Genomic DNA, 22,310 nt, shown 5'->3' on the forward strand with positions numbered 1-22,310 from the left:
TGTTTAAGATTTTTAGTTTTGTATAAAAGCTATCTAATAATAATTCATTGTGTCTTAAATCTGTATTTTCTAAGTATCTACTGTATCCCAGCTCTGAATTCTGCATTACTAGCTGTGTGAACTGGTGCAAGTTATTTAACTTACTTGTGCTTCAGATCCCTCGTAAGTTGAATGAGGACAACAACTGTTTGCATTTCACCAGCTATGGCGTGAATTAGAATTAATATACATAAAACTCTAGAACACGGACTAGTACGTACTTACCCTTTGGGCTTTTTTGGTTTTTGTTTGTTGGTTAGTTTCTGAGATGCAGTCTTGCTCTGTTGTCCAGGCCTCAGTGCAGTGGCATGATCTAGGCTCACTGCAACCTCCCCCTCCTGGGTTCAAGCAATTCTCCTACCTCAGCCCCCCGAGTAGCTGGGATTATAGGTGTGCACCACCATGCCCAGCTAATTTTTGCATTTTTAGTAGAGACAGGTTTCACCATATTGGCCAGAGTTAACCATTTTTAAGTGATTTATTTAATTATTGGTATTACTGTTATCATTCTGTTATTGTTATTTTTCCATGTAAGGCATTCCACTAAATGTGTTGTAGGATTAAAAAAAAAAAAAAAAAAAAAGATATCACGAAATGTAATATCTGTATGTTGCTTCTCAAAATCTTTAATGTCATAGAAGAGGTAAAGATACTAAAAGAAGAAAGTGATGATGCCACATAAGACATAAAGATAAAATGCTATGAAAATTAAGAAAAGAATTACTTACATAATCTTCCATTATAGACCTTAAAACAGCATGTGACTTTTTAAAACATGCTTTTTGTTCCTCTCTGCCCCCACTCCGACTGCCCATTGGACTAAATGTTCCATGGAAGGTAGGACCATGACTAGTTCATCTTTGACTTACCTTGCCTTGCACAGAATACAATATAAAGGAAGGCATCAATAAATTTTGGTTTAATGGAATAAAAGTCTTGGAATCAAATAGATACCATTTGACTGTAAATTGAGCATCCAAATGGAAAAGTCTAAGAAGGAATTAGAAAAAGTAGAATTTTGAAAGTTTATTGAGTAGAGAAAGGCCTATATACTGAGATTTTTGCTTTCAGAAAAGAGTCTCATAGTTATCTGCAGAATGAACTGGGAAAGAAAAAATTGGTCAGAAGTACATTTAGATTTTCCTGTGGTTAACTCAAAATCTTCAATTTCCCAAGTTTTACATCTTTAATAAGATTTATATGAAACACTTCAATTCTATTACTGAAGTGGTATTAATTGGTTCATTATGAAAATGAAATCAGTACTTTCTAAATGTGAGGCTGATGTTGAAATTATATCAGTTCTAAGGTAAAATTAATGCTGTAGATACTGTCAGAAAGAAGGATCTTAGAACAGAGACTCAGCTGAGAAAATTTTATTAGGAATTCTATGATTGTGACTTTCTGTATATCTAGGGCTCCCTATAAGAATTGGAATATAAGCTATAGCCTTTTCAAAGTAATTTAGGGCAACAGCTTTACAGTAAGATGGAGAATGAAATTAACAAATCAGTCTCTTTTGTACTGCAGGCATTGCAGAAGCTGTGGTTAAAGTAAAATGTCACCCCTTTATGATACCTGACCAATCATCCCCTGCCCCTGCCAAAATTTGGAGTCATTTGCAACATACCTTCCCACATCACAAGACAATCACTTATTTTCTTTTTCCCTGAAAGTTTAGAGTAATTGAAATGTTGGTTCCTTGTATTTCTGAAAATATGGTGAGAATTTTGTTTCTGGCTATTTGGGGATTAACATTCTAATCCCTCTACCCCAACCTATGACACAAAAAAATACATACTAGATACATTCAAAAAACAAAACCCACATACTTTTAAATGCATTGTTAAGCTAAAAAGAAAGTCCAGAAAAATTCCCAAAGGCAAAAAAAATGAAAATAAGAATAAACTATAAGTACAGTGAGAAAGAGAATACGAAGTTGAAAAGGTCCTGGGGGCAAATGTCAATAACAGGAGCCTCGAGCTTTGGGGACTGAGATAACTCAGTCCAGGTGGATAACTGAGGATTAGACTGTGGGTCTTTGCCAGGGTAGAGACTGCTGGACATAAGCCCCCCATCAAAACAGACAACTCTAACGAGGTGGAAGAATGACCTGGGCAACTCAGGCCTGCAGCAGAGTTAAGAGAGCTAAGAAGAAAACCTCAGTCCCAGCTTCAGTTAAAGGAGAGAAATATATTAGAAGAATAAAAACAGTCTCATAAAAAATTCTAACCATAGACTGCCACCACATGTGGCTGGGGCTCAATTTCATATCATGTGTATGATTTGGGGAAGCAGAAGCCAAAATATTAATTAAAGCAGACCGAGGATGACAACACAAATCCTCTTGGGAAAAAGGCATCTTCCACTGAGCCCCAATGTGATTTCCTAAAGTCAAATATTAGACCAAAATAATTATCAATTACATAAGAAAACAAGATATCTTGTCAGTAAAAATAACAAAGAGGTTCAGAGCCCCAATACACAGAATTTTGTATTAATAATAATTTAATATCACTTTATAATAGATATTTAACACAATATATTAAATAATATTTAATATATTAATATTATATCATGTTATACTGATATTAACAATATATTGATATATTGATAATATGTAATATATTAACCTAATTAAAATTAATGCTATTAATCATAATATATGATCATAATATATTCATTATATAATTATCATTATACAATTATAATGTATTAATATTTTATAATATAATTGCATAACCGTATTATGGTAATTTTTATAATTATATTATAAGATTTAATTATTTAAAATAATTATTGTAAGCTAATTATAAAATATTGTTATATTATTAACATTAATATTAATAAAGTTTTATATTAATAGTATTCTAGTATTAATATGTGGAAGTTTATATTAATACTAGAATACACAGAATAGAAAATAATCAAAGATTAAAATGTTTAAAGAATAGAATGATAGCCAAGGGTCAAGAGAATATTAAAAATGACCAAGTAGTTTTGACAAAGAACCAAGTAAAACTTCTAAAAATTAAAAAAAAAAGTATTGAAGTTCAACACTCAGAGGATGAGTTAAATAGCACATGAAACAAAACCAAAGGAAAAATTAATTAAGTATACCTGAAGAAATTAGCCAAATGCTGCCCGAAAAAAGATAATTTAAGAGGTCTAGAGAATAGGATGAGAAATTTTAACATATATCTAATCACAGTCGGAAAGAACAAAGAGGTTAGGGCATAGGCAATATCTAAAGAATAATGTCTAAGAATTGTCTAGAAATTTTAAAGCTTAGAAATATTCAATCAGGGTTTTACTTAATCAAAAATAAAATAACAGAAAAATCACAGCCTAGACACAGCATACTAAAAAATTCAGAAAACCAAAGACAAGGAAAACATCCTTTAAAAAGTCATAAAAAGACAAAAGAATAAAACGAAGAAAGATAAAGAAACAAAAGAATCAACAGCAGGATTAAATGAAATGGAAGCCAAAATTAAAAGTACAGTATATTCCATTTATCCTTGTCACATCAATGAGCATGGGCTTCACCACTTGGGACCCTCTGTAGCAGTCTCAAAAAGAGACCCTCATATACAAGAAAACATAATATATGATAAAAGAGGCATTGCAAATCAGTAAAGATGAACCGGAGCTTAAATAATCATGCTGGAAAAGTGAGGTTGGAATAACTGATTAAACACATTAACATAAAAAGAAATGAGAACTCTATCTCATATCATACAAAAAATCAATTCCAGATTAAAGATTTAAATGTGAAAGGAGATGTTTCCATTTTAAAAAAATAAATAGGTTAGTATTTTTGGCACCTTGTGGTAAGGAAGACTTTCTTAAACAGGATACAAAGCAGAAATCATGGTTGAAAAATAAACTTGACTCATTAAAATTATGAAGGTTTCTTTGTATCAACAGATATTTTTAAAGAAACTATAAAATCAAATATCAGCCTAGAAGATACTATTGCAATCGGTAAAGCATAAGCTAGAATACATTAAACAATTCTCATAAATCAAGAAGGAAGAGACAAATGATTAATTGAAAAACACGTAAAAAGAAGAAATATGACCCGGTGCCATAGCTCATGCCTGTAATCTCGGCACTTTGGGAGGCCAAGGAGGGCGGATCACTTGAGGTCGGGAGTTAGAAACCAGTTTGACCAATATGGTGAAACCCCGTCTCTACCAAAAATACAAAAATCAGCCTGGCGGGGTGTGCCTATAATCCCAGCTACTAGGGAGACTGAGGCAGGAGAATCGCTTGAAGCTGGGAGGCGGAGGTTGCAGTGAACCCAGATCGCGCCACTGCACTCCAGCCTGGATGACACAGGGAGACTCTGTCAAAAGGGAAGGGAAAGGGAAAGGGAAAGGGCAGATCTAAAGGGAAGCTTTTTTTTGCCAGAGCCTGGTGCTGTTGTCCAGGCTTGAGTGCAGTGGCGCAATCTCGGTTCACTGCAATATCTGCCTCCCGGATTCTCATGCCTGGAGGACAGAGCGAGACTGCGTGTAAAAAAAAAAAAGAAAGAAGGAAGAAGAGGAGGAAGAGGAGGAGGAAGAGAAGGGGGAGGAGGAGGAAGAGGAGGAGGAAGAGGAGGAGGAGGAGCCCCCACCAAATGTTCATTGACATAATAAATTCTTGTAGTTATTCAATGAATTACTATTTGTGAAGATGAATGAATTACTGCTCCATACAATAGCAAAGATGAACTTCCAAAGCTAATGATGAATAATGTAAGGGTAAATACAAATTTAAAAAGAAAAAGGTTAACTTTCCCTGCTGCAAAGAGAGAGATACCCTTTTCCCCTTTTGCTTTCAGAGCAGTTTCTTAAGAAAACTTGTTGTGATAAATTCCTTCTATGTTCCTTTGAAATGTGTGTAAATCTTTTTAAAACCTAAATAAGACTTTTGGCAACTTTACAAACTAAGAATCTCAAGGACCTAGGAGCCCTCTCTTTGAAATGTAATCATAATGGAAGACAGTGCCCCATCTTCCCAGTTTCTGTCAGAGGCATGCAGCCTCACTCAGGTGGGCACCTTACTCCAAGACTAACTGCGTTCTGTCATAAAGGTGTGAGTAGTTTAGTTTTTCCTCTGGATAAAACCAATTAGCTAACACAGATGATGACTCCAATCACCAGGTGAATTTACCACAAACTATGACAAATGATGCTGTCAAGTCCTTTTACTTGAAAAGCAGTCATTGCTTTTCTTGAGAACATGTATGTGATGGGTTGTATTTGTGTAGCTATATGGAGGAGTGAGATCTCTGTCTTTGCAATCTCTTTAGCAGATTGCAGATTGCATGTGGTGTGCATCACATTGTGATTTAATGTTTATTCAAAAATAAAACGGTCTTCCTCCTCTTCTACCTTTGTGGAGACGTATGCTGGGTTGAAAGCTGTGTTAGTCAGAGGTCTCCAGTTAAACAGAACCAATTGCTGTGTGTAAGAGAGAGACAGATTTATTTTAAGGAACTGGCTCATGTGATTATAGAGGCTGGCAAGCCCAAAATCTGCAAGGTGAGCTAGTAGGCTACAGATGCATGAAAGAACCAATGTTTCACTTCCAGTCCGAAGGCTTGCAAGGTGGATACCCAGGAGAGTCAATGTTCCAGTTCAAATCTGAAAGCCATTAGGCATGAACCCAGAGAAGAGTTGATGTTGTAATTCAACTCCAAAGACCACCATCTGCTGGCAGAATTCATTTCCTCTTGGAGAAGGTCAACCTTTTGTTCCACTGAGGGCTTCAACTGCTTGAAGGAGGTATACCACATTATGGAGAGTAATCTGCTATACCCAAAGTCTACCTGTTTAACTGTCAGTCTTATCCAAAAACATTTTTCACTGAAACATCCAGCATAATGTTTGACTGCATATGTAGGCATCCTGTGGCCCAACCAAGTTGATACATAAAATTAACTATCACAAGTGCAACTCTTGTCAACTTCACACCATACACATCTTCTTAAACCATACTAATCTCCAAATAACAACAATAACAAAGTCATAGCTAACATGATAAAGTATTTTGCATACAACCAAAAACATACTCTTTCCCCAGAAGAGGATACAAAGTTCTTGAGTGATGTTAACTCTTCTCCATATTCTATAACTTAAATACTATGTTGTAAAATTAAACAGTACTTAAATACTATAAGTCAATATCTCTTACACTACATAATAACAGGATAACAGAGGGAAATAAAACAAAAATGCACAAATGTATTCACAACAAAATAAGGAAAAAATACTCAACAATTACAGTCTTTACTTCTGTAACTGATCATGTGGTCATAGCTGATATTAATATGTATAGCTACCTTCTCCCATTACCCATTCTGTATTTCTTTTGCCCTCAGCAAGTACCTCAGGTGGTCATGATTCTTTACTAGGTAGAGTGATCCAAGCTTCTTTCCTGAAGAGTCTGGGCCATTAGTTCCTCCTGGATTGGGTTGTTGTCATTTTCTATTGACTATAATCACGGGGCATAACAATAAGACACACCCTAAGTGACTTCCTCTACTCCAGATATACTCTTTCTTGCTACCATTTTAGCATAGCAGTCCAATTTCCCTTTGACAGTTTGAATCAGTTGTGCCAGCCAACACCATAACACCCTGCTTAGCCTGTTGACTCAGAGATATGAGGAGCCCAAGGGGTCCAGAAGGCAGTCTTAACTTCCCATTGAATGGAATAATTGTTTTAGTTTCTGGTGAATGCATTCCTCCCTCTGCAACTAAGACCCCTAGACGAGCAGACAATAAAGTTGCAGGAACAGGAAGCAAAAAATTTGCTAGCAGATTACTAGGAGTAATAGTGAGTAGTACCATTCCCATTTCCACTCCTTGATACCTGGACCTGTGAATCCTGTCTATGGGATAAACAGCACCATAGATTGGACTCTGATGCAGAGTATATAAAGCCTCCTGGAGAATGTTGACCTAGCCCTGCAAGTTTTTGCCATGTATCTGGTGCCATAACCGAGTGTTCAAAATGCCACTCTATCATTCTATCAAGGAAGCCACTTGAAGATGGTGAGCAACATGGTAAATACAATGAACTCCATGAGCACAGGCCCATTACTATACTTCATTTGCGGTGAAGTGAGTTCCTTAGCCAGAAGGAATGTTGTATGGAATACCATAGGGTGCAAAGGCACTCTGTAAGTCTACAGGTGGTAGTTTTGGCAGAAGACCAGTGTGCAGGGAAGGCAAATCATATCCAGAAGGCCTATTCCAATAAGAGTAAAACACTATCCCTTCCATGATGGAAGTAGTTCAATGGAATGACTTGCCCCAGGCAGCTGGCTGATCAGCCCAGAGAATGATGCCATACTGAGGATTCAGTGTTGGCCTCTGCTGCTGGAACACCAGACACTCAACAGCAGTTATAATCAGGTTGGCCTTGGTAAGTAAAAGTGGATATTGTTAGCCCATCCCTAATCTCTCTCTTTGCTGTGATGGTCATTTTATTCATGGGCCCGTAGGGTAGTGACAAGAGTGGCTGAGGAAAGAGGTTGGCTGGTATCAAAAGAATGGATCACGCTGTCCACTTGATTATCAAAATCTCCCTCTATTAAGATCACCCTTTAGTGAACATTCACATAGTATACAAATATCTTCATGTTTTTTGCCCATTTAGAGAGGTCTATCTATGTATCTCTCTCCCAGATTTCTTTATTACCAATTTTCCAATCCCGTTCCTTCCAAGTCCCTGACCATGCAGCCAAACAATTGGCCACGGCTTCTAAGTCAGTCTATAATTGCTTATCCAGTCAATTCTCCTTCCAAGCAAAATGAACAACCAGATGCACTGGTGGAAGTTCTGCCCAGGGGGAAGATTTCCCTTCACCGCTGTCCTTCAGAGGTGTCCCAGAAAAAGGCTGATTGCGACAGTTGTCCAGTTTTGGATATTACATACATATTACGCAAAACTATCTGTAAACCAGACTGAATTTACCCTTCCTCTGTTATTTGATCATATGGAACTCTCCATGAGGCTATGGGTTCAGGCTGAAAGAGAAAAGAAAGTGTAGCAGGAATGGGGACCATGGGCATTCGGGCCACTTCTTCATGTAACTTACTTGTGCCTTCAGGGCCTACTTGGTCCTGATCACATGTACATCACCTCCATTTGATGATGGAGTGCTGCTGTGTACATGCTATATATGCCCAACTTTATGGCTTAGTATGAATTTTGGTGTACCATTTTTCTAGATCAGATAAAACCCAGTTCATGATGGACAGCTCAGCTTCCAAGGTAACATGATGGCCCATAATCTACTAAGGCCCAGAAGCAAGTTAAGAATTGTTTATGAAAAAGAGAGTAAAGACCACGGGCAATGGCTCACGCATGTAACCTCAGCACTCTGAGAAGCAAAGGGAGGAGGATTGCTTGAGCTCAGGAGTTCAAGACAAGCCTGGGTAACACACACACACACACACACACACACACACACACAGCCAAAAAAATTATTTAGGCACAGTGGTACCTGTAGTCCCAGCTACTCAGGAGGCTGTGATGGAAGGATTGCTTGAGCTCAGTAGGTCAAGGTTGCAGTGAGCTATGATTGCGCCACTGCAATCTTGCCTGGGCCACAAAGCAAGACCTTGTCTCATAATAAAATTAAATTAAAATTAAATAAAAAGGAGCATAGTTATCCTCTTTGATTCTCCCATAAGGGTCAGCCAAAGGCATCAAACAGAATTCCTACCTACCACTGACACCTCAAACTCCATTGGATCTGCTGGATCATATGGCCCAACTGGCAGAGCAGTTGGCAGAGCAGCCTGGACCTGTTGCAGAACCTTCTCTTTTTATGAGCCCAACTCAAAACTAGTAGCTTTTTGGGTCACTTGGCATACAGCTGGAGTAATGCATCCAAATGAAGAATATGTAGCCTCTAAAACTTAAAAGAGGCCCACTAGACATTGAGCCTTTTTTGTTATAGGAAGGGCCAGAGGCAAACAATATATCCTTCACTTTAAAAAGAACATCTCAACATGTCCTATACCACTGGACCTCTAGAAATTTCACTGAACTAGAAGACTCCCAAATTTTAGACTGATTTATATCCCACCCTCTTACATGCAAATGTCTTATCAATAAGTCTAGTGTTGTTTCTACTTCTTGCTCTCTAGGTCTAATCAGCAAAATGTCATCAATGTAATGGATCAGTGTAATATCTTGTGGAATGGAAAGTCTAACAAGATCCCTGCACTCTAAATTACGACACAAGGCTGAAGACTTGATATACCACTGAGGTAGAACAATGAAGATGTATTGGTAGCATTGACAGCTGAAAGTAAAATCTTTCTTATGGACCTTATGGGCAGGTATGGAGGAAAAGGCACATTTCAGATCAAAAGCTACATACCAGGTGCCAAGTGTTAATTTGCTCAAATAATGAAACCACATCATCTGATACAGCAGCTGCAATTAGGGTCACCACCTGGTTAAGTTATAATAATCCACTGCCATTCTCCAAGATCCATCTGTCTTCTACACAGGCAAAGTAAGTGAACTGAACAGGAATGTGGTGGGAGTCACCACCCTTGTCTCTTTCAAGTCTTTACTGGTGGTACTCATCTCTTGAAGCTCTCTAGGAACATGATATACACTTTAATTTACTACTTTTCTAGATAAAGGCAATTCTAGTTGCTTACACTTATCTTTTCCCATCATGATGGCCCTGATAACACAGGTCAGAGAATCAATGTGCGAATTCTGCCAGTTGCTGAGTATGTCTATTCCAATTATGAATTCTGGAACTGGGGTAATAACCAAGATGGCTTTGGGGATCCACTAGGCCCACAGACCTCAGCTAAAACTCCACTGATGACCTCCAGAAGCCTCTATTGGCTTACAGACCACAGTAATGGTTTGAGTCTCTTGAAATCAGTACCACTTCAGTCAGTGTCTAGTACTCCCCTAAAGTCTGATTAGTTCTTTTTCCCTTGTGCATAGCTACCATAATAAAAGGCTGTAGTCCTTTGGGGGAAAGCTAGAAGAAAGGTTAACAGTATAAATTTTTAGCAGTGGACTAGGGTTCTTCCTCAAAAGGACTTAAACATCCCTTCATTCAAGGGGCTTCGTGTCTATAAACTGGTTCAAATCTAAGAATTGACATATGGGCTATGACTCTCTGTTTTTGTGACTCAGGTTAGACTTTTTTTCTCTTGACCTAGAGCTTTCTTACTTATATAGATCAAGGATGAATTTAATAGTCTTCCTATCTATTTCACCTCTGATAACCTAACATTTAACTAGCCAATCCCATAGTCAGCATGAGTCAGACTAATGAATCACTGCTTTGCCTCTACTGTTCATTACAGTAACTGTATCTACCTGCCTCGGGTTGTTGAGTGCCACCACTTAGCCCCTACGACCCCAGGATGCAATTATTCCCATTGCATTTAGTTTTCCTAATTCAGTGGCTGTAGCTCTCACTGTAAGTTCTGGCCTACAGGGAACAGGGATCACAGAGCTCTTCAAGAATATTGGGGCTCCTCTAACAAATTCATTTCCCATAGTTGTAGGGAAAGCTCCCAGGGCAGGTAAGTAGGTCTCAGATGACAAATTCATTCTAACATTCCAAACTCCCTAACCCTTTGAATGGCTTCCTCTATGGTAAACCAAGGCAGATATGGTATTTCAGATTCAATCAGTATGGGCCTCCTTTTGCTCCATGTTTAAATCAACCAACCAACCAACCAACCAATCTGTAAGAATTCTTTCTAACTCCCTGAACTATGACTTTAAATGCAGAATGTCTGATTACCGGACTCAAATCAATCAAATAAGCCTGATCCAACTTTATTGGTTCCTTCCACCACTATTCCACACCCTTAATATTCATTTCCACACATATCCACAGGTTTCAGTTCGTATAAATTAAAAAATAAAGAAGTTCTTCTGGACAGTAGCATACTTATGCATGACTCACACTTTGTAATTCACCTTTGGGGACCTCTAAAACTTCAGTCTAGTTACAGGCTGAGAAGCAAAGATGGGTATTTGGAATGAGTCGTAAGGAGTCTGAGCATTGTCTTGCTTGGTAACTGCCTCAAGGGAGGCTGTTGCAGTTTCTTCAGGTAATGCAGGGTTAATCTCCTCAATTGTGGTGGAGAGGCTGCTTTTTTACAGGCAACGGAGATGCATTCAAATTTAGGGCTTCAGTGTCCCCAGCTTTTCCATGGTTTTCACACACATTTTCCAACTTCCTGAATCCCATTCCTTTCTAATCATTTCCCTCACCTGAAGAGCAGACAACCTGTGAGACTGATAATTCAATTTGCTTTGTAATACAGTCACTTACAGGTTTGGTCTTCAGCAGTCTCAGCCCCACAGCTGTAGAAGTTAAGTGTTGCATTCTGGGCAGACATAGAAGCTTTCGGTTCATTCATTCTATGCTTGAGTTAGGAACTTGTATCCCTGAGTTCATCATTTTCTTTTCCCACTTTTACCAGCAACATTAGGAGCAACCAGCCAATCTCATTACAGTCAGTTTGACAAAAATGTTCAAAGACATCCTATGCCTCATCACCCAGATCTTTGCCCTTTTTAGGTGTTTAAATTAGGAGTATCCAATGGTGATATTGTGCTTATGTCCATTGCCACATCATGCCAAGGATGGTTAGACAATGATATTATATCTAGGTCAAATTTCTTAGGGTTTTTTGTTTTGTTTTGTTTTTTGTTTTTGAGATGAAGTCTTGCTCTGTCACCCAGGCTGGAGTGCAGAGGCACAATCTCTGCTCACTGCAATCTCCATCTCCCAGGTTCAAGCAATTCTCCTGCCTCAGCCTCCCAAGTAGCTGGGATAACAGATGCCCGCCACCACGCTTGACTAATTTTCGTATTGTAGTAGAGACAGGTTTCACCATGTTGGCAAGACTGGTCTCAAACTCCTGACCTCAGGTTATCCACCTGTCTCGGCCTCCCAAAGTGCTGGGATTACAGGCATGAGCCACCACGCCCAGCCAAATTTCTTAGTTTTGATCACTGTTCTACGGTTATGTAAGATATTCCCATAATTGTAAGCTGAGTGAAGGTCATCTGAGAATTCTCTTTACTATTTCTAGAACTCTTCTGAAAGTCTAAAATAATCTCAAAATAAAGGGTTAAATATTAATTTTTAATTTGAGGTTAAACCCAAAACCTCAACTTCCACAGTTCTTTGACTGACCTAGATGGTTATATGGACACCAACAACACAAAAGAAAATTATTTTTAGTTTGTAGCTGGACCGTATAATGGAACTTTCAATATTCAAAGACAATACATTTTTTAATGTCTGAATTAACAATGATTTAGTATACATTGGATTTGTGCCTGTATGAATTTTTTAACCAATATTTTGCAGCAATTCAAAACCAAGAGAAAACTTAAACACATCAACATTTTGTGTTACCAAAATACTGAAAGTAAAATTCTAGAAAATGTTAAAGAACAATATGGAATAATTCCATATTACTGTAATTCCATATTCCATATTCCATATTGCCCCCCAACCCACCATCTGCTCTTTGCCTGGGAACTTTTCCCTTAACCAATCACAGTCCCTCTTGCCATGGCTAACTGGGTCTGGAATACACACTTGAGCTTGAAGGCCGCAGTCAGTTGGCTGAACCAATCAGGTCCTCTCCAGAAATTCAGAATCTGGACACCAGACACTCTAGTACTGTATTCTGTTGATGCTAAATACATATTTTTCACATATTTTTATTTCCAAAATCATAATGCATCTTACAATAGCTTGTGCATTACATTTAATAGACAGCATTTTTCCTTAGTAATACATTAAGCAATAGGGCATGTTAGCGTATCTGAGATACAGGATCTAGTAAGTGCCTCCTGAGCATTTTGGTGGGAGACCACATATGTCTGTTGCTGCTACTTCTCTTTCTGTACACATAAGCAAAAAAGACAATCCTATGAAGAGAAAAGAAAGGATGAAGCAAAGATACAGAGGAAAAATGAAGAGGAGAGACTTGTAGCTATAGAGAGAGACAAAAGATTTACATGGAAGAGTAAGATTTGCTGCTTTGGCTTCAGACAATATTTCATTTTGTTTATCTCATTTTTTGTGTGGTCAAATGGTACTTTCATCCTTAGGCTCTCCAAATTGCTTTTGTATATTCATAATAAATCCTTCTTCACTAAAAATTATACACTAAAAGATATAGGTTACTCAAGGACACCACAGAGATCAGTAAATCAGCCAAGTTTTCTAGAACTTCAAAAAGAAATTTGTCATTTGTATTGAATGTGTTTAATAGGAAAGGTGCTAGTGTTCCTTAAACATTCTAGCAAGGTGGCTTTCACCAGGCCAAAAGAATAAAGATTATAAAAGGATGTTTAAAGAGGAAGTCAGATCTCATTAAGACAGGACAAAGGAAAAATAATGAAGAAATTAAGAAGACATGGAAGCACATAATCATCTTATACACAAATTCAATTAAACTGCTAAAATGAAGAACCGAGACATAATACGTGTCCTCTTTTGCAAAAACATCCCTGGGATAGTATATTCTTTGCCTCCTATATTTTCATCATTTTTCATAACAGCAATGTTTCTAATTTATGTCATGATTTTAGTATTTCAATTCTATAGGCATGGAAAGTGAATTCCTTATAAGTTTGCCTATCTGGTATCACAATTTTTATTGACTGACTTGCCTACTTGAATTTAGAATTTGGCAAAAATATATATATAAATAGGACACAAGTCATTGATACTGCAGCCTAATTTTTATTACATACTTAAATGCTCACTTTTAAATACCTTAATGAGATCATTACCATAGAAACTGAGGAAGTGTTATGCAGCACATTCTTTTGCACAGAATACATTTTGCATAACAAAATAAAAAAAGAACAGCATTTCAAAGGCAGTGATGGAGAGGTAAGTGAACTACCAAGGCTCTCCATGTTGGGGAGTACTTTGGTACTTGAGTCTTCCTGCTTTTGTCTTTTTTTCTGATATCTTGGGTCAGGTTGCCCCAAAGACAAAAATTTGTGTACAGGTAGTTTATTCTGGGAGGTGATCCTAACACACAGGAATAGGGGACTGGAAAGAGTAAACAGAGAAGGAAAAGCACATCACAATGTACATTTTTGAAATGTGGTACATATACACAACGGAGTACTATGCAGCCATAAAAAAAAAAATGAGATCCTGTCATTTGTAACAACATGGATGGAATTGGAGGTCATTATGTCAGATGAAAAGACAAATTTCACATGTTCTTACTTATTTGTGGGAGCTAAAAATTAAAACAATGGAACTAATTGAGATAGAGAGGAAGAGAATGGCTACCACAGGCTGGGAAGGGTAGTGGGGATAGTTAATGGGTACAGAAACATAGTTAGAATGAATAGGCCGGGTGTGGTGGCTCAAGCCTGTAATCCCAGCACTTTGGGAGTCCGAGACGGGCGGATCACGAGGTCAGGAGATCGAGACCATCCTGGCTAACACGGTGAAACCCCGTCTCTACTAAAAATACAAAAACTAGCCGGGCGAGGTGGCGGGCGCCTGTAGTCCCAGCTACTCGGGAGGCTGAGGCAGGAGAATGGCGTAAACCCGGGAGGCGGAGCTTGCAGTTGCAGTGAGCTGAGATCCGGCCACTGCACTCCAGTCCGGGCGACAGAGCAAGACTCTGCCTCAAAAAAAAAAAAGAAAAGAAAGAATAAGACCTAGTATTTGCTAGCATAACAGGTTGACTATAGTCAAAAATAACTGTACATTTTTAAATAACTAAAAGAGTACAATTGGATTGTTTGTAACAAAGGACAAATGCTTGAGGTGATGGATACCCCATTTACCCTGATGTGATTATTATATACTGTATGCCTGTATCGAAATATCTCATGTACCCCATAAATATATACACCTACGATGTACCCACAACATTTTTCTTTAAAGTGCACGTTTGACCTGAGCACCCCTACGGGCAACTGGAGCTGGGTCCTGCTGCTCTTATTGGATGTACTTCATAAGGACTGAAGAAGAAAGTATTCATGTACAGGCTCCTGCACCATGGGTCAAGGGCTAGCCCATGAAGTGTTCATGTTCTCACTCTTCCATTTTTATGCATAGTTTAAGGAGTGGGATAGATTTCAGTGGACATCCTACAGAACAGCAGCAGAGAAGTCCTGGGGCAGTAATATGAGATCGGCTGAGGCAAAGTGTCATCAGGTTATGCCTGCATATAGCTGGTTGCCACAGCAACAACTGTAGTACAAAGGTCATGATGGTATCAGGAGGAGAAGACAGAGGTTGAGCAATACTGCTGAGGTCCTATTCCTCTTCATATGACGTAAATTCTATATCCTGGCCAGGTGCAGTGGCTCACACCTATAATCCCAGCACTTTGAGAGGCCAAGGCAGGAGAATCACTTGAGCCAAGGAGTTTGGACAAGCCTGTGCAACACAGTGAGACCCCCATCTTTACACAAAAATAAAAATAAAAAAGTAGCTGGACATGGTGCATGCCTGTAGTTCCAGCTACTCAGGAGGCTGAGGTGGTAGGATCCCTTGAGCCTCAGAGGTTCAGGCTGAAGTGAGCCATGTTCACACTGCTGCACTCCAGCCCAGGCAACAGAGTAAGACTATCTCAAAAGAAAATGTTTTTAATTTAAAAACATATATATATATGCTGTATTTATTTAATAAATATGCTGTATTAATTTAAAAACATATATATATGCTGTATTTATTTAATAAAGTTTCAAATTAATGATTTAAAAAGTGAATTGGTTATCTATCTTATTGTCCAATAACAAAAGCAAATATAAATAAGTAGATCTTTCTTCTTAATGGGACAAATATCAAAGCATTTACTCTTAACATCATTGTGCATGATGCTGTGGTTAGCAATTGGCTGAAAGAACAATCCTAAATTATTAGTGGATATGAGTATGATTAATCAATTTATGATTCACACGGTCCTTTCAAAAGATGATTACATAAGTAAATTTATTCTGTTAGGATAAAAGGCAGACATAACCCTACTGTATTAGTCAGGGTTCTCTAATGGAACAGAAGTAATAGAACAGATAGATAGATAAAGAGGAGTTTATTATGGAGTATTAGCTCCCATGATCACAATGTGAAGTCTCAAACAGGCTGTCTGCCAGGTGAGGAACAGGGACGCCAGTGTGAGTTCCAAAACCTCAAAAGCAGGGAAGCCAACAGTGCAGCCTTCAGTCTGTGGTCGAAGGTTGAACAGTCTCAAAGCTGAAGAACTTGGAGTCTGATGTTCAAGGGCAGAAAGCATCCAGCACGGGAGAAAGATGGAGGCCAGAAGACTCAGCCAGTCTAGTCCTTCTATGCTTCTCTGCCTGCTTTTATCCTGGCCACACTGGCAGCAGATTAGATGGAGCCCACCCAGATTGAGGGTGGGTCTACCTCTCCCAGTCCACTGACCCAAATGTTAATCTCCTTTGGTGACATCCTCACAGACACACCCAGGAACAATATTTTGCATCCTTCAATCCAATCAAATTGACACTCAATACTAACTTCTACCATGTAGAACAAAAAAAAGGTGATTTCATGCCAATAATGAAGAACAAGTAGATTTAATAAAGTAGCATGAAAAGCTCCATATTCATTCAGTCATTATGGTAAAAAGGTACATTAAGTAAAGGAGATGCACATGCAACCCAATAATCTGCCACAGACATAAAAGAGCCATCTGATGAACACTAACTGTCAGGACAGCAGAAAAGAGTACAAAGGTAGGAGAAAAGAGTATGAAGGTATTGGTGCTTGGGGAACCAGGGAGGTCCTCAGAGAAGGTGTCCGGGATACCAGCTACCTCACGTGGCCACCTCCTTCTTCCTCAGGACCCCTTGAAGAAGATGGCCAAAACAGATGCTCTCGCTATTACAGGAGTCTTCAGATTTTGCTTTGGCTGGTATTTTTAATACCTAATGTTAATGTAACCTTCCCCTCTTTGACTCATATTTTCTCCTACAGAAAAAAACTCATCCCATTTTAGACTATTTCATATCAGGTTTATTTATCTTCCAACTTTAACTGTTCTAAAGCTGTACTTGTGCTCAAGCTTCTGAAATTGTGTCCCAGTGAACGTTGTAAAGGACTTGTGGCCATATTATCCATTTAGTGTCTCTACTCTATCTTAATATTCTGGAGCTATTTAGAAATCCTCCTATCTACCCAGAACTAATGTTCACAAAGTCTTCTTTATTTACTTCAATGTGTAGAATGCTTTCCCAACCTTGAAAGGAACTCCTGCCCTCTCCTGTTGAGGATGTGTATCAGTGACATTGATTAAATGGTGAGAGTGTTCTCATATAACGTGTATTTGTGTTATAATTTATTTATTAGACTGACTGCCACTAGCTCTATTCTGACTCTTTTTTTTTTTTTTTTTTTTTTTTTTTTTTTTTTGAGACAGAGTCTTGCTCTGGCTGACCCAGGCTGGAGTGCAGTGGCGCAATCTTGGCTCACTGCAAGCTCCGCCTCCCGGGTTCACACCATTCTCCTGCCTCAGCCTCCCCAGGCGCTCGCCACCATGCCCAGCTAATTTTTTGTATTTTTAGTAGAGATGGGGTTTCACCGTGTTAGCCAGGATGGTCTTGATCTCCTGACCTCGTGATCCGCCCACCTCGGCCTCCCAAAGACTTTTCCTTTTAATGATACATTGATGTCACTGATTGAGAGTTTCTCAATATGTTTTATTTTTCTAAATTAAGTTGAGTGATAATTTTAAATTAATTTTTCCGAATTAATTTATGAGTGTTTTAATACTCAAAGGTAGGTGACAATAAATTTTTCTTCTCTCTTCCAGTTCTTGTCCATTTGCTTCATTAGAAATTCATATATATATAATAACTATGGTGAGGAAGTTTCTAATTCAGAGATGTAGGCTATCAAGGGGAACATTCCTATTTTAAAGAAAAAAGTTAAACATAGGAAATGCTACTTAAAAGGATGCATGATAAATTGTCAGTAGCTCAAAAACTGTCCACTGTGTGTGGTGGTTTTAAAATGGCCTCCACCGAGGCGAGGAGATTGCCTGAGGTCAGGAGTTCAAGACCAGCCTGCCAACATGGTGAAAGCCTGTCTCTACTAAAAATACAAAAATTAGCCAAGTATGGTGGCACAGGCCTGTAATCCCAGCTACTCAGGAGGCTGAGACAGGAGAATCGCTTGAACTCGGGAGGCAGAGGTTGCAGTGAGTCAAGATCACACCACTGCACTCCAGCCTGGGTGACAGAGCTAGACTGTGTCTCAAAAATACATACATACATAAATACATAAACAAATAAATTAAAATAAAAAACTTAGATAAATTTATTTAAAAAATTTTTTTAAATGGCCTCCAATTTTTTTTGACACACCTCTCACTGAAAGGTAGCCTCTAGGTTCTCTTCTCTTGAAATGGAGCTTGTAAAAACTTTCAAAGAATATAGCCAAAGTAACACTACACCTGTGTGTGACTCCAGGCTTTAGGAACTGGCAGCTTCCACTTTTCTCTTGGGGTATTTGCTCTTGGAACGAGACATCGTGCTGTGAGGATCTACAAACAGCCCATGGAGAGGTCCAGCTGAAGCAGAACCAGACCCCCAACCTACAGCACTGAGGTCCCTGCCAGTGGCCTGCACCAATTTGCTAGCATCTTAAAAATGGATCTGGACCAGGCACAGTGGCTCATGCCTGTAATCTCAACACTTTTGGAGGCCAAGGCAGGAGGATCACTTGAGCCCAGGAGTTCAAGACTAGCCTGAGCAATATATTGAGACCCCATCTCTACCAATGAAAATGTTTAAATGAACCTGCTAGCCACCATCATGCAGCCCCAGCTGGTACCCAGCAGAGATGAGCTCCTTGCTGTCAAGCTCTGTCCACATTTCAGATCCATAAGAAAAAAAAGAAGAAATCATTACCATGCCAAGCCACTGTGTTTCAGGATTATTTATTTTACACCAATAGAAACTGGAACAGAGAATTTTATATAATATCTTAATAAATTCTTATATGTCTCACAAAGTTAGAAGAAATAAAATTAACAAGTAATAAAAGAGGTTATATGCACCTATCAGTTTTAGAGATATTCAGGTGCTCTCATTGTAAAGGGAAAGATGGTCACCAAAAGGTTAAGAGATTTGCCCAAAATTAAGAACTTAATGAGAAGAGGCATTAGGATTAAAATGCAATCCTTTGGCCTCCAACTTTGATATTTCAACGTCTTGCCAATAGCCTGTACCCCTTTGCTGGCAGCCTGTGTTTGAAAGGAATTTGTTTTCTAGGGCAGGTCTGCACTTAATTGGCATTCTTGAAAAGATAACCCCAGAGCTAATCAAGTTAAAGGAAACTCACATTACATTGGAAGTCAAATGCATATCCCAGATGTAAACATTTATTTTAGAATCAAAGTTCTTTTCTTAAGCCTCAAGCGAAAGTATTTATTAATTATTGGCAACAAGACTGTCCAAACACCTGGGTAGTACAGTCAATTATACCAACAAGCAAGGAACACAGAACAGCATAACCTCCAGCAATAACAAAAACAATGGCCAAATGAAAATGTTAACTCTTAGCAAAATAAATATGTCATGTGACAGGCTGTGATTGGATGCCACTTGAGAATCTAACTGACTCATCACTGAAAATAAATTAAAAACAAATATCCACTTGCCATCTTTATTAGTCCATTCTCATGCTGCTAATAAAGACATACGCAAGAGTGGGTAGTTTATAACGAAAAGAGATTTAAATGACTCATATTTCAGCATGCCTAGGAAGGGCTCAGGAAACTTACAATCATGGTGGAAAGGGAAGCAAACATGCCCTTCTTCACAGGGTGGCAGCAAAGAGAAGTGCTGCACAAAATGGGGAAAAGCCTCTTATAAAATCATCAGATCTGGTGAGAACTCACTAGCATGAGGACAGCATGAGGGTAACCACCCCCAAGATCAAATTACCTCCAACTGGGTCTCTCCCATGACATGTGGGGGTTATGGGAACTACAATTCAAGATGAGATTTGAGTGGGGACACAACCAAACCCTATCACCATCCTAGAAAACATCACTTGATGTTTCCATTTCTATCACAAATGTACTGAGAAGGGATCCTATGTAACTGGTATTTTCTACAGTGCTTGCATGTGATTAATGCCTAGTAAATTCACACCAGCAACACCAAAGAAAACACCCAGTGGTAGAGATGAGACAAACCTGACAAAGCCAAGCACACATTGAGAAAATCTAAGCATACGGTAAATCTCATGTGTATACTCAACCAAAATACCTAGAGCACTGCTCAGGAGTCCCTTCTACACCAAGACGATGAAACAGAAAATGTTCTGCTCTTCTGACTTGCAAAATAAAACAAATAATTCCCCACTCTTGTCTCTGTTTTTTCTCCCGCTTCAGCAGATACGAATCAAATGAATATATAAATCTGAATTATAGTTCACATTCGCTGGCTGTTATAGCCAAACAATTTCATTAATTAACAGACAATGTCCATGCCCAGAGGGAGGACAATTCCTTTTTTGTATCAAATTTTTCTCTGAAAACAACTTCTCTTTGGGCAATGACAGATGTCTGTTTTCTAGGGATGTTCTCTACTTTGATTTCTCTGATGTTAACACAACTGTATCTTTGTTTCCAAGAAATAGTTCAGAACTCATTTTGGAAATCTGTTGACGTCTATAAATTCTAACTACTAAATTATGACTACTAAATATAAACACCTATTATTAATTACACAAGGTACTTCACATCTTTGTCATAATAAAGTAGTTAAGAATCAGGAACCAGGTAGACTTGGGTTTCAGTCCTGATTCTCTTCTGTTAGCACTATGACATTGGGAGAGTTACCAAAGCTCTTCGATCTGATGTGTTTCTGTAAGGATTAAGTTGGATTCAACAAGGAAACAATATTTTTGTTTTTTGTTTTTGAGACAGAGTCTCACTCTGTTGTCCAGGATGGAGTGCAGTGGCGTGATCTCCGGCTCACTGCAACCTCCGCCTCTGTGGTTCCAGTGATGCTCCTGCCTCAGCCTCCCAATTAGCTAGTATTACAGGTGCCACCACCACATCTGGCTAATTTTGTACTGCTAGTACAGACAAGGTTTCACCGTGTTGGCCAGGCTGGACTAGAACTCCTGACCTCAAGTGATCCGCTCACCTCGGCCTCCCAAAGTGCTGGGATTACAGGCATGAGACACCACACCCAGCCTAAGGAAGCAATTTTGAAGATTTTTTTTTTTTGCCCATGGGTGAAGAATTGGCCCAATTAGTGATAAAACTAAATTTTGTCTGTCTCCAAAGCTCCTACTTTACCTACTATACAATACCATTTTGAGGACCATGTATGAATTATACATTGAAGTGCATGGCCTAGAGTTATTGTTCTATGCAGTGATGTTGTAACAGCATTTAAATATATTGTCACTGTAAAACTTTACACAAATCACCACATCTTCTAAAAAATATTACATCACCGTATGTGTTTTCATGAGGAAATAACCCCTCATAACAATTGTTGGAAGACAATTCTCCAGGAGTCCCTCTGAAACAGACAGCAGCCATGCTTACTGCCTATTAAAAGATCCAGGTTCCCTAAACTCAGCATCTTTCTCTCATAATGTAATCCATTGAGTGTGCAAATGTCATCTGATTCTCTTCACATCACCAAGTGGGAAGTGGGGCTTGGGCAATGGATGCCAAAATTCTGGTATTTTGACTACTCCTATTGCTATGGTTAATAAACTCTCCTTCATGTTTGACCCAAGATGTGTATTTGTTTTGCCAGCATTCATAAAACTGTGGTAGGCGAAAAAATAAACTCTTAGGAGAAACAGGCACTACAACCACCAAAGAGTAATTGGGTCTACAAGGAATATTAGCAGGCTTCATCATTTCCATCATCACTGTGAGTTGAATTGTGTCCCCTAAAACATGTTGAAGCCCTGGTCCCCAGTATTTAGAATGTGACCTTATTTGGGAATGGGGTGGTTGTGAATGATTAAGATGAGATCATACTGGAGTAGGATGGGTCCCTGATCTAATATGATTGGTGCCCTTATAAAAAGAGGAGATGACAGGGATGCACAGGAAGATGATCATGTGAAAACAGGCAAACACTGCAGTGATATATTAATATCTACAATACAAGAAACACCAAGGGTTGCTGGCCACCATCAGAAGCTAAGAAGACAAGGGAGGATTCCACCCAAAGTCTCAGAGGAAGCATGACAATGGCAAAAGTGAATGA

Source organism: Piliocolobus tephrosceles, chromosome 9 (genome assembly GCF_002776525.5).
Source record: "Piliocolobus tephrosceles isolate RC106 chromosome 9, ASM277652v3, whole genome shotgun sequence".
Taxonomy (NCBI): domain Eukaryota; kingdom Metazoa; phylum Chordata; class Mammalia; order Primates; family Cercopithecidae; genus Piliocolobus; species Piliocolobus tephrosceles.